This window comes from Sander lucioperca, chromosome 16 (genome assembly GCF_008315115.2).
Source record: "Sander lucioperca isolate FBNREF2018 chromosome 16, SLUC_FBN_1.2, whole genome shotgun sequence".
NCBI lineage: Eukaryota > Metazoa > Chordata > Actinopteri > Perciformes > Percidae > Sander > Sander lucioperca.
In genome coordinates this window covers 25687125-25696912 of record NC_050188.1, presented here as the reverse complement: position 1 = coordinate 25696912, position 9788 = coordinate 25687125, and positions in this window count along the sequence as shown.

The window sequence follows — 9788 nt, the reverse complement described above, 5'->3', positions numbered from 1 at the left end:
GAGCGGGTTCAGCTGTTCTGTATTCTGTGTGTTTTCTCCGAGGAGGGAGGGTCTCTGTTCTGATGCAATGGAGACACTGACATTTAGCTAGCTAATTAACGTTAGCAGTCACGTTAAGGTAACCGGCGTAACAATATTCCGTAGTGGATACACAACAAATAAAATTGAATGTATTATTTAAAATGACTCAGCTGAGAATATTTTAATGAATGATTAGCGGTAACTTTAACGTTATCGTTACCACTCAACGGGACTTTTAGTTAACTTATAGCTAGCTAGCTTTAGTTGATACCATTAGCTAGCTAGCTTTCCCAAACGATCAAAAAAATCAACTGGGCAGTACAAACAGTTAGTGTAATGAAGAATTAATTATTTCAGGCTTAGTAAAAATATAAGCAGTGAGTGTTATAAAGAATTATTTCATTCAGATTTATCAGAAATATTGTAGGCTAGGCTATCACCGGAGACCTCCGTTGACCGCAGCGGCAGGTTCAGCTTTGAATGTCGGCGAATCCTACGTTTCCAATTGGTAGTCTACAGTCCAATCCACTTTATTTATATAGCACGATTTTAACAAACACAAGGTTTCCAAAGTGCTGCACAAAAAGATAAAACAGAAATAAGTAAAATAAATAAAACACAATATGACAAACACCATACAAATATGCAAGTATACACATAAGATCAACACTCTACCAGGAGTTAAAAGGCCAAAGAAAAGAGGTGAGTTTTAAGTAGATTTTTAAAATTAGACAGAGAGGAGGACTGTCTAATGTGCAGAGGCAGTCCATTCCAAAGTTTTGGAGCTGCAACGGCAAACGCTCGGTCCACAGTCAAACGGAGCGATTTAATTGGGGGAGTCCACGGTCAGTCGACGAATCAGAACGCGTAACTGAACGTAGACTTTGCGCAACGGTAGACTCAACCTCTGCTTTTATTTAAAATCAAAAACAGAACAAAACAACAGAACTAGAACGCCGATAGTCTCTTCTACAGCCGCACACAGAGTTCCAGTCCTTTTCCACACAACCCTTTGGCAAGGTAAGTCGCACTTTACAGCAGAGCTAAAACTACTTTTTTACTCAACTCTTTCTGTTTAGTAGAGCCGTATTGTGTTGGGGAAGGAGTACATTTACTTTCCTCGCATGTTTCTGTCAAATAAATATCTTTTTTTATCAGTTATATTCCAGCTATCAGATGTGCTGTGTGTCTGTGATCAGGATATGCAAATGCGCTTTGTCTCTTGCACAAAACAATTTTAATTATTAAATGTTGCATTACCTTTTGCCTAAATTGCATTTGCACAAGATTGACTGCATGTGTAGTGTTTCCTTGCCCTCGAGGACACTTTAAATTGACTAAGAAGTTTGCAGTCCCAGCACTTGTGACATTTTGCAGTTTCTATCACAGATCACATGTGAATTAAAGATTATTTCTCAAACGTATGACTAAATACGTCCTGTTTTAAAATGATCTGTGGGTTGTTGATCTAAAACAAAACTGTCTTGTTGTGTTACAGTGAAGGTGTCTTTTGAGCTAGTCGTAGAACTTTCATTGTAGTGTTTTTATTATTTTTATTATTCTGACTAATAGTAGAAATATTGTTTAATATTATCATTCAAACTGTAGCCCAATGTCGGACTGGCCATCCTCTATGGGCCGCTACTGCTATATATAATATAATATAATATAATATAACAATATAATATATAACAATAAAACAATTTGTCTTGTTATTTTTCAAAAAGTTATTTTTATTCGCGATCATATGGAGAAAAACGACACTACCCACAATCCGAAGCGTTACAACGACGTCATTGTTTGGTCCAAGTCGCTGTTGCCATGGAAATGTTTACAGTACCGTGTACCTGTGAACGGCGAGAGCGAGCAACTACAATAGAAGTCTATGATAGTTTCAAAATGTTTTTTTTAGCGCCGAATCCATTATCACTGACCACCACCACGATAAAAGACAATGAATCGCGGCACGAAACAACCAAAGGCGAGAAAAAGAGAGAGAAAACAAAGATAGCACGGTTGGCTTCCAGTAAAAAATATGCTAAATTAAGTGATTTATTTTCCAAACAAAAAGAGTGTGTGGCTTCAGCTAATATTAACGTTAGCAGCTGCATATTTTGGTGAGACTGTTGTAATTTGAGCTATGGCCGTGCATTGCTCTTTCCTTGTTTTGTGGAGCTGTTGTATGATGTAACTAGCTAGCTACTGTGCTTTAACGTCGAGCCGGTGTATTTGTGCTGGATGTGCCTTTAGTGGAGCGGATCATGTCGTAGCACCGCCACCTAGTGGTCTGCAGATGCTTTAAGATGTTTAACTGTTGTCGGCACATTTTTGCTTTTTATGTTGTTTTTTTTGTATGTTTTATGACATTTGTGTAACGTTGGTGCATAGAAATATAATGGCATGAAACTAATTTGACTTTTGATTGATTTTACCATGGCAATGGTACACCTTTCTGCTACGTTGATTTTTTTTAATTTTTTTTATTTCTATGGGTTGGTGTGGTTTGATAATAGGGTCTGTGTGTTTCAAATGCCAGGGCCGTTTTTTGATCCGTCGTCCGTCACTGCTGTAGCCTGCTAGCTGCAGCTATAGTATGTCAATGGATATATGTACTGTATATGTGTCTGACATACATTCATACTTGATTGATTTATTTGAAAGTACATTATACTGTAGTCTGAAGTCTATATAGTATAGGTATAATTATTATTATTATTCTGATGTTTGTGGCAGACCTTTTGCATTTTGTTTAATCAAGCAGAGTGCAATAATGATGTGTGACCAGATACATATTTCTCAGTTTATTTAAGTTCAGTTAGAAGGTTTAGTTAAAGCTCATGTTGCAGGGTTTATTTTCTAATGAATTTGTGCAATTCGTTAGCCTAGACTGCTAGCTAGGTAAATATTAAGACTGCCTTCAGAGTTTCCTATATTTGCGTCCACGTTGTCAACATAAGACATGTTGCGTTAACCATCATTTTATTGAATGAAATGTTAAGCTTTGCTCCTCTAGATGGGTGGGTTTTTGTTAGCTACATACAAAGCTAACTGGCTATAGTTAGCCTGTATGCTAGCGGAATTAGCTAACGTTGCATAACCAGCCAGCAACTTCAGCAATCAGCAGTAGTTTCGGTAAGCTAACCACGACAGTTATTGTCGCCCACAATCAACCTCTCCTGCTAAAAGCAGTCAATCTGCAGTGATGTTTGAAATAGAGACGCTTGTGGATGTGTTAGCGGTCGTGGTTAGCTCGCCGGAACTACTGCCGAAGCTGCTGGCTGGCTACACAACATTAGCTAATTCCGCTAGCACAGGCTAACTATAGCCAGTTAACTTTGTGTGTAACGTAGCTACACTAACGCCACATGTCTTATGTTGACAACGTGGACGCAGATAGAGGAAACGACGAAGGCAGTCGTAATATTTACCTAGCCGTCTAGGCTAACGCTGTTGCGCTAACGTTAGCAAAACGTCGGCGTAGCATTAGCTAGCTGTCTAAACTTGTGAAAAGCTGAACAGCATCCCCATCCACGTAATAAATAAACACTAGGCAGATATGTTGTTACTGGAGCTAGTAGGGTCCATCAAAACGTGAGATATGTAATCGAAAATGTGTTTACAACGTCGAGGGATTTCACAGGTGGGACTGACTGGCAAGTTAGCCCATAGCTAACATGATGCCTTCTATTTCTAGATCTAGCTAGATTACCAGTACGTATCTGAACTAACAACATGATCACTGTCACTCGATATAAAGAAAACATTGACTTTCACTCTGTGCTATTCACTGACAGTAAAAACACCTCTTCCTCATCCCAGTAAGTCACCATAGTTCTAGTACTAGACTGACGCACGTCTCCCCAACGTGACGTCATCACCGAATTGCATTAAAAAACCCACTAAACGACTAAAACGGTAAAAACTGGCCTTTAGCACTATTTGGTGACATTTTTAACAATGATATAAATATGTTGAGTGCTTTATGTACCCATTAATCAACAGTGGTGGTTAACCTGCAACATGGGCTTTAGGTGAAATAACCTGCTTAGTGTGCTGCTTGAAACAATAATGTGATCAGTGAAGTAATTGCTGTGTCTGTTTGTGTGTTTGTACTTGCAGTTTCACAACGCCAGTATACAAACGAGAAATCATGGAGAAAATGTTTAGATCCATTTTTGGACTAAAATTCTTTGCAAGACCTCGGTCTTCAGGAGATATGGACTCTTCTTCGAAGAAGTCCAAACGAAGGAGTGAGAGACCTTCATCTCCTGAAGACCTCAACCCTCCCACCATCTTGAGGGAGCACGGACGACGGGGTGAGAGACCTTCGTCTAGTGGAGGCACCAACCCTTCTACCATCATGAAGGAGCACAAGCAAAGGGGTGAGAGCCCTTTGTCTTGTGCAGAAAACCAGCCCTCTGTCACCAGGCAGCAAGAACGAAGGAATGTGAGCTCTTTGTTCATCGTGGGCACCAACCCTTCTATCATCATGAAGGAGCACAGGCAAAAGGGTGAGAGCCCTTTGTCTTGTGCAGAAAACAAGCCCTCTACCACCAGGCAGCAAATACGAAGGGGTGAGAGCCCTTCCTCTTCATCCTCTGAAGACGACCAGCCTTCTTCCACCAGGCAGCGAGTACGAAGGTTTGAGAGCCCTTCCTCTTCATCCTCTGAAGACGACCAGCCTTCTTCCACCAGGCAGCGAGTACGAAGGTTTGAGAGTCCTTCCTCTTCATCCTCTGAAGACGACCAGCCTTCTACTCCAAGGCGGAAGCAAGCATGGAGAGGTGAGAGCCCTCCGTCTTCATCTTCTGAAGACGACCAGCCTTCTTCCACCAGGCAGCGAGTACGAAGGTTTGAGAGTCCTTCCTCTTCATCCTCTGAAGACGACCAGCCTTCTACTCCAAGGCGGAAGCAAGCATGGAGAGGTGAGAGCCCTCCGTCTTCATCTTCTGAAGACGACCAGCCTTCTTCCACCAGGCAGCGAGTACGAAGGTTTGAGAGTCCTTCCTCTTCATCCTCTGAAGACGACCAGCCTTCTACTCCAAGGCGGAAGCAAGCATGGAGAGGTGAGAGCCCTCCGTCTTCATCTTCTGAAGACGACCAGCCTTCTTCCACCAGGCAGCGAGTACGAAGGTTTGAGAGCCCTTCGTCTTCATCCTCTGAAGACGACCAGCCTTCTACTCCAGGGCGGCAGCAAGAAAAAAGGGCTGAGAGCCCTTCGTCTTCATTTTCTGAAGACGACGAGCCTTCTACCACAAGGAGGCAGCAACAACGAAGTAATTTGTACTACTTTGTAGACTTCAACCTTTCTACCACCTTTAGGCAGGATGGAGGAATTGGTGAGAACCATCTGCCCTGCGTTGACATTGACCACCCTAGCATCTGGTGGGAGCGCGTACGAAGGGTCAACCCTTCAAACACCTTGAGGCAGGACGGAAGTGGTGACAGCCCTTCCTCTACATTTTCATCTTCTGAAGACGACGAGCCTTCTACCACATGGAGTCAGCAAGAAAGAAGGGCTAATAGCCTGAGTGCGAGAAAGGAGAGGGAGAAGATAAAGAAGGAGAGGAAAACGTTTGGTCTGCTTTCAAGAATATACATTTGGTGGCTCGAATGGAAGATAGACCGCTGTGCCAGGGAATTCCAATCAACCTGTGAGGATGCGTGCTACCTCCAGGATCATGGTAAGAAAGTAAACTTACATTTTGTCAATTTTTCAATTTATTTTTATCTTACAGTGGGCACATATCCCTTTCATGAGTTAATTTATGTATGTCTTATCTCACTTATGGCGCCAGGTCAACATATATTTTTTAACAACTTGCAACAAAACAAATCTGTTGACTATTTCCTTTTGGGAGGGGTGCGAGTGTACAACTGGACTACAGACTTAACCTTTCATATATGCTCTTGGTTACAGGTCACTTCAGACATCCAGAGATAATGGCCAAGATCCAAAAAGAGCTGCTTGACCGAAGGAATGAGCTGGCCGTTTCATATCGCAGACAAGTAATTAAGTTGGAGATGGAAGTGAGGAAGCAAAGACTGAAGGTAGAGAGGAAAAATAGATATGAAGAAGATGGAGAATATCTCTGAGTTATGCCACAACTCAGAAAGCCCAGATATGTTAAATCTTCGCTACGGGCCAATGCCAGTCAGGTCACGCAAACTCGGACTTGCTAACATATATCATTTAAGAGAATAGGAGAGCAATCAGAAAAATGGCACCAAATAGAGAGAGGTAATTGAGGGAAACGGCAAACATTTCAGATTTGACAAAACTGAAGTAAAGAAAAGTAAAATATTCTTTTACAACATTAGCAACCACCATCAAATATCCTTGCAACCACTTGATAATACCCTAGAGTCAAAAAGCATTGTGCAAATAACAGTGTCCTAACTTAACGCCACCTGACCCAATCTAATTCATCCTAACCTAGCCTAATTTAACCAAGGGCAGCCCAACACATATCCTAATTTAGCTTCGGTTAGGTTCTGGCAGATTCCTTAGGGTTAGACCCTAAAAGACAGTAGAAAGAAGAAAATAAGGCAAGAATAGGTTGAAAAAAGTGACAAAAACTTTGAAAAAGGGCGCCCGGATAGCTCAGTTGGTAGAGCGGGCGCCCATATATAGAGGTTTACTCCTCGACGTGGCGGGCCTGGGTTCGACTGACCTGCAGCCCTTTGCTGCATGTCATTCCCCCTCTCTCTCCCCTTTCATGTCTTCATCTGTCCTGTAGAAATAAAGGCTGAAAATGCCCCAAAAAATGATCTTTAAAAAATAACTTTGAAGAAAAAAAGACAGAAGAAAAAAGTAAGGAAGAAAGGCAAGAATAGGTCAAAACAAACGACAAAACCTTCAAAAAAAAGCGACAGACTTGGAGAAAAAAAAGTAGAAGTAACTACAGTCTTGTAACTGAAAAACATTTTGCAGAAAATGTCACGTACCCCCTGTTCTTTTGATCAATGGATCACAGGTGGAGTGGGTCCTGAGTCCCGAGGAGACTTAATAGTAGATTTAATAATATATTTTATTTGTAATGCACTTTACATTTGGAGAAAATCTCAAAGTGCTACAGTTAAGATCGTAAAAGCATGGTAAAAACATCAATATAAAATACAAATAGACAGCGCAAGGACTTGCAGGGTTAATTAAAACTCATAAGTTCTGCTAAATAGAAATGTTTTTAGTCGGTTTTAAAAGTCTCAATAGTTTGAGGTGCTCTCAGATGGTCGGGGAAGTTTTTTTTAATCATAACAAGCTTTTTATACTTATCTTTTAAGTTAAAAGCATACTATGTAACTTTTCCTGTTTCGGTCCTCCTACAGGTTGTTAGACCACAACCTGTAGGGGGACCGGAGAGGGAAAAGTTACATAGTGCCTTTAAAGTAGCAATACACAGTGTAAAATACTCCATTAGAAGTAAAAGTACTCATTATGGACCACTTCCTGCCGTAGTCCCACTGCTAATGGTCACTGACCACTTCCTGCTGTAATCACTGCTAATGGTCACTGACCACTTCCTGCCGTAGTCCACTGCTAATGGTCTCTGACCACTTCCTGCCGTAGTCCCACTGCTAATGGTCTCTGACCACTTCCTGCTGTAGTCCACTGCTAATGGTCACTGACCACTTCCTGCTGTAGTCCACTGCTAATGGTCACTGACCACTTCCTGCTGTAGTCCACTGCTAATGGTCTCTGACCACTTCCTGCTGTAGTCCACTGCTAATGGTCTCTGACCACATCCTGCTGTAGTCCACTGCTAATGGTCTCTGACCACTTCCTGCTGTAATCACTGCTAATGGTCTCTGACCACTTCCTGCTGTAATCACTGCTAATGGTCTCTGACCACTTCCTGCTGTAGTCCACTGCTAATGGTCTCTGACCACTTCCTGCTGTAATCACTGCTAATGGTCTCTGACCACTTCCTGCTGTAGTCCACTGCTAATGGTCTCTGACCACTTCCTGCTGTAATCACTGCTAATGGTCACTGACCACTTCCTGCTGTAGTCCACTGCTAATGGTCTCTGACCACTTCCTGCTGTAATCACTGCTAATGGTCTCTGACCACTTCCTGCTGTAATCACTGCTAATGGTCACTGACCACTTCCTGCTGTAGTCCACTGCTAATGGTCTCTGACCACTTCCTGCTGTAGTCCACTGCTAATGGTCTCTGACCACTTCCTGCTGTAGTCACTGCTAATGGTCTCTGACCACTTCCTGCTGTAGTCCCACTGCTAATGGTCACTGACCACTTCCTGCCGTAGTCCACTGCTAATGGTCACTGACCACTTCCTGCCGTAGTCCACTGCTAATGGTCTCTGACCACTTCTGCCGTAGTCCCACTGCTAATGGTCACTGACCACTTCCTGCCGTAGTCCACTGCTAATGGTCACTGACCACTTCCTGCCGTAGTCCACTGCTAATGGTCTCTGACCACTTCCTGCTGTAGTCCACTGCTAATGGTCTCTGACCACTTCCTGCCGTAGTCCCACTGCTAATGGTCACTGACCACTTCCTGCCGTAGTCCACTGCTAATGGTCACTGACCACTTCCTGCTGTAGTCCACTGCTAATGGTCTCTGACCACTTCCTGCCGTAGTCCCACTGCTAATGGTCACTGACCACTTCCTGCTGTAATCACTGCTAATGGTCACTGACCACTTCCTGCCGTAGTCCACTGCTAATGGTCTCTGACCACTTCCTGCCGTAGTCCCACTGCTAATGGTCTCTGACCACTTCCTGCCGTAGTCCACTGCTAATGGTCACTGACCACTTCCTGCTGTAGTCCACTGCTAATGGTCACTGACCACTTCCTGCTGTAGTCCACTGCTAATGGTCACTGACCACTTCCTGCTGTAGTCCACTGCTAATGGTCACTGACACTTCCTGCTGTAGTCCACTGCTAATGGTCTCTGACCATTCCTGCTGTAATCACTGCTAATGGTCACTGACACTTCCTGCTGTAGTCCACTGCTAATGGTCTCTGACCACTTCCTGCTGTAATCACTGCTAATGGTCTCTGACCACTTCCTGCTGTAATCACTGCTAATGGTCACTGACCACTTCCTGCTGTAGTCCACTGCTAATGGTCTCTGACCACTTCCTGCTGTAATCACTGCTAATGGTCACTGACCACTTCCTGCTGTAGTCCACTGCTAATGGTCTCTGACCACTTCCTGCTGTAGTCCACTGCTAATGGTCTCTGACCACTTCCTGCTGTAATCACTGCTAATGGTCTCTGACCACTTCCTGCTGTAATCACTGCTAATGGTCACTGACCACTTCCTGCTGTAGTCCACTGCTAATGGTCTCTGACCACTTCCTGCTGTAGTCCCACTGCTAATGGTCACTGACCACTTCCTGCCGTAGTCCACTGCTAATGGTCACTGACCACTTCCTGCTGTAGTCCACTGCTAATGGTCACTGACCACTTCCTGCTGTAGTCCACTGCTAATGGTCACTGACCACTTCCTGCTGTAGTCCACTGCTAATGGTCTCTGACCACTTCCTGCCGTAGTCCCACTGCTAATGGTCACTGACCACTTCCTGCTGTAATCACTGCTAATGGTCACTGACCACTTCCTGCCGTAGTCCACTGCTAATGGTCTCTGACCACTTCCTGCCGTAGTCCCACTGCTAATGGTCACTGACCACTTCCTGCTGTAGTCCACTGCTAATGGTCACTGACCACTTCCTGCTGCAGTCCACTGCTAATGGTCACTGAGCACTTCCTGCTGTAGTCCACTGCTAATGGTCACTGACCA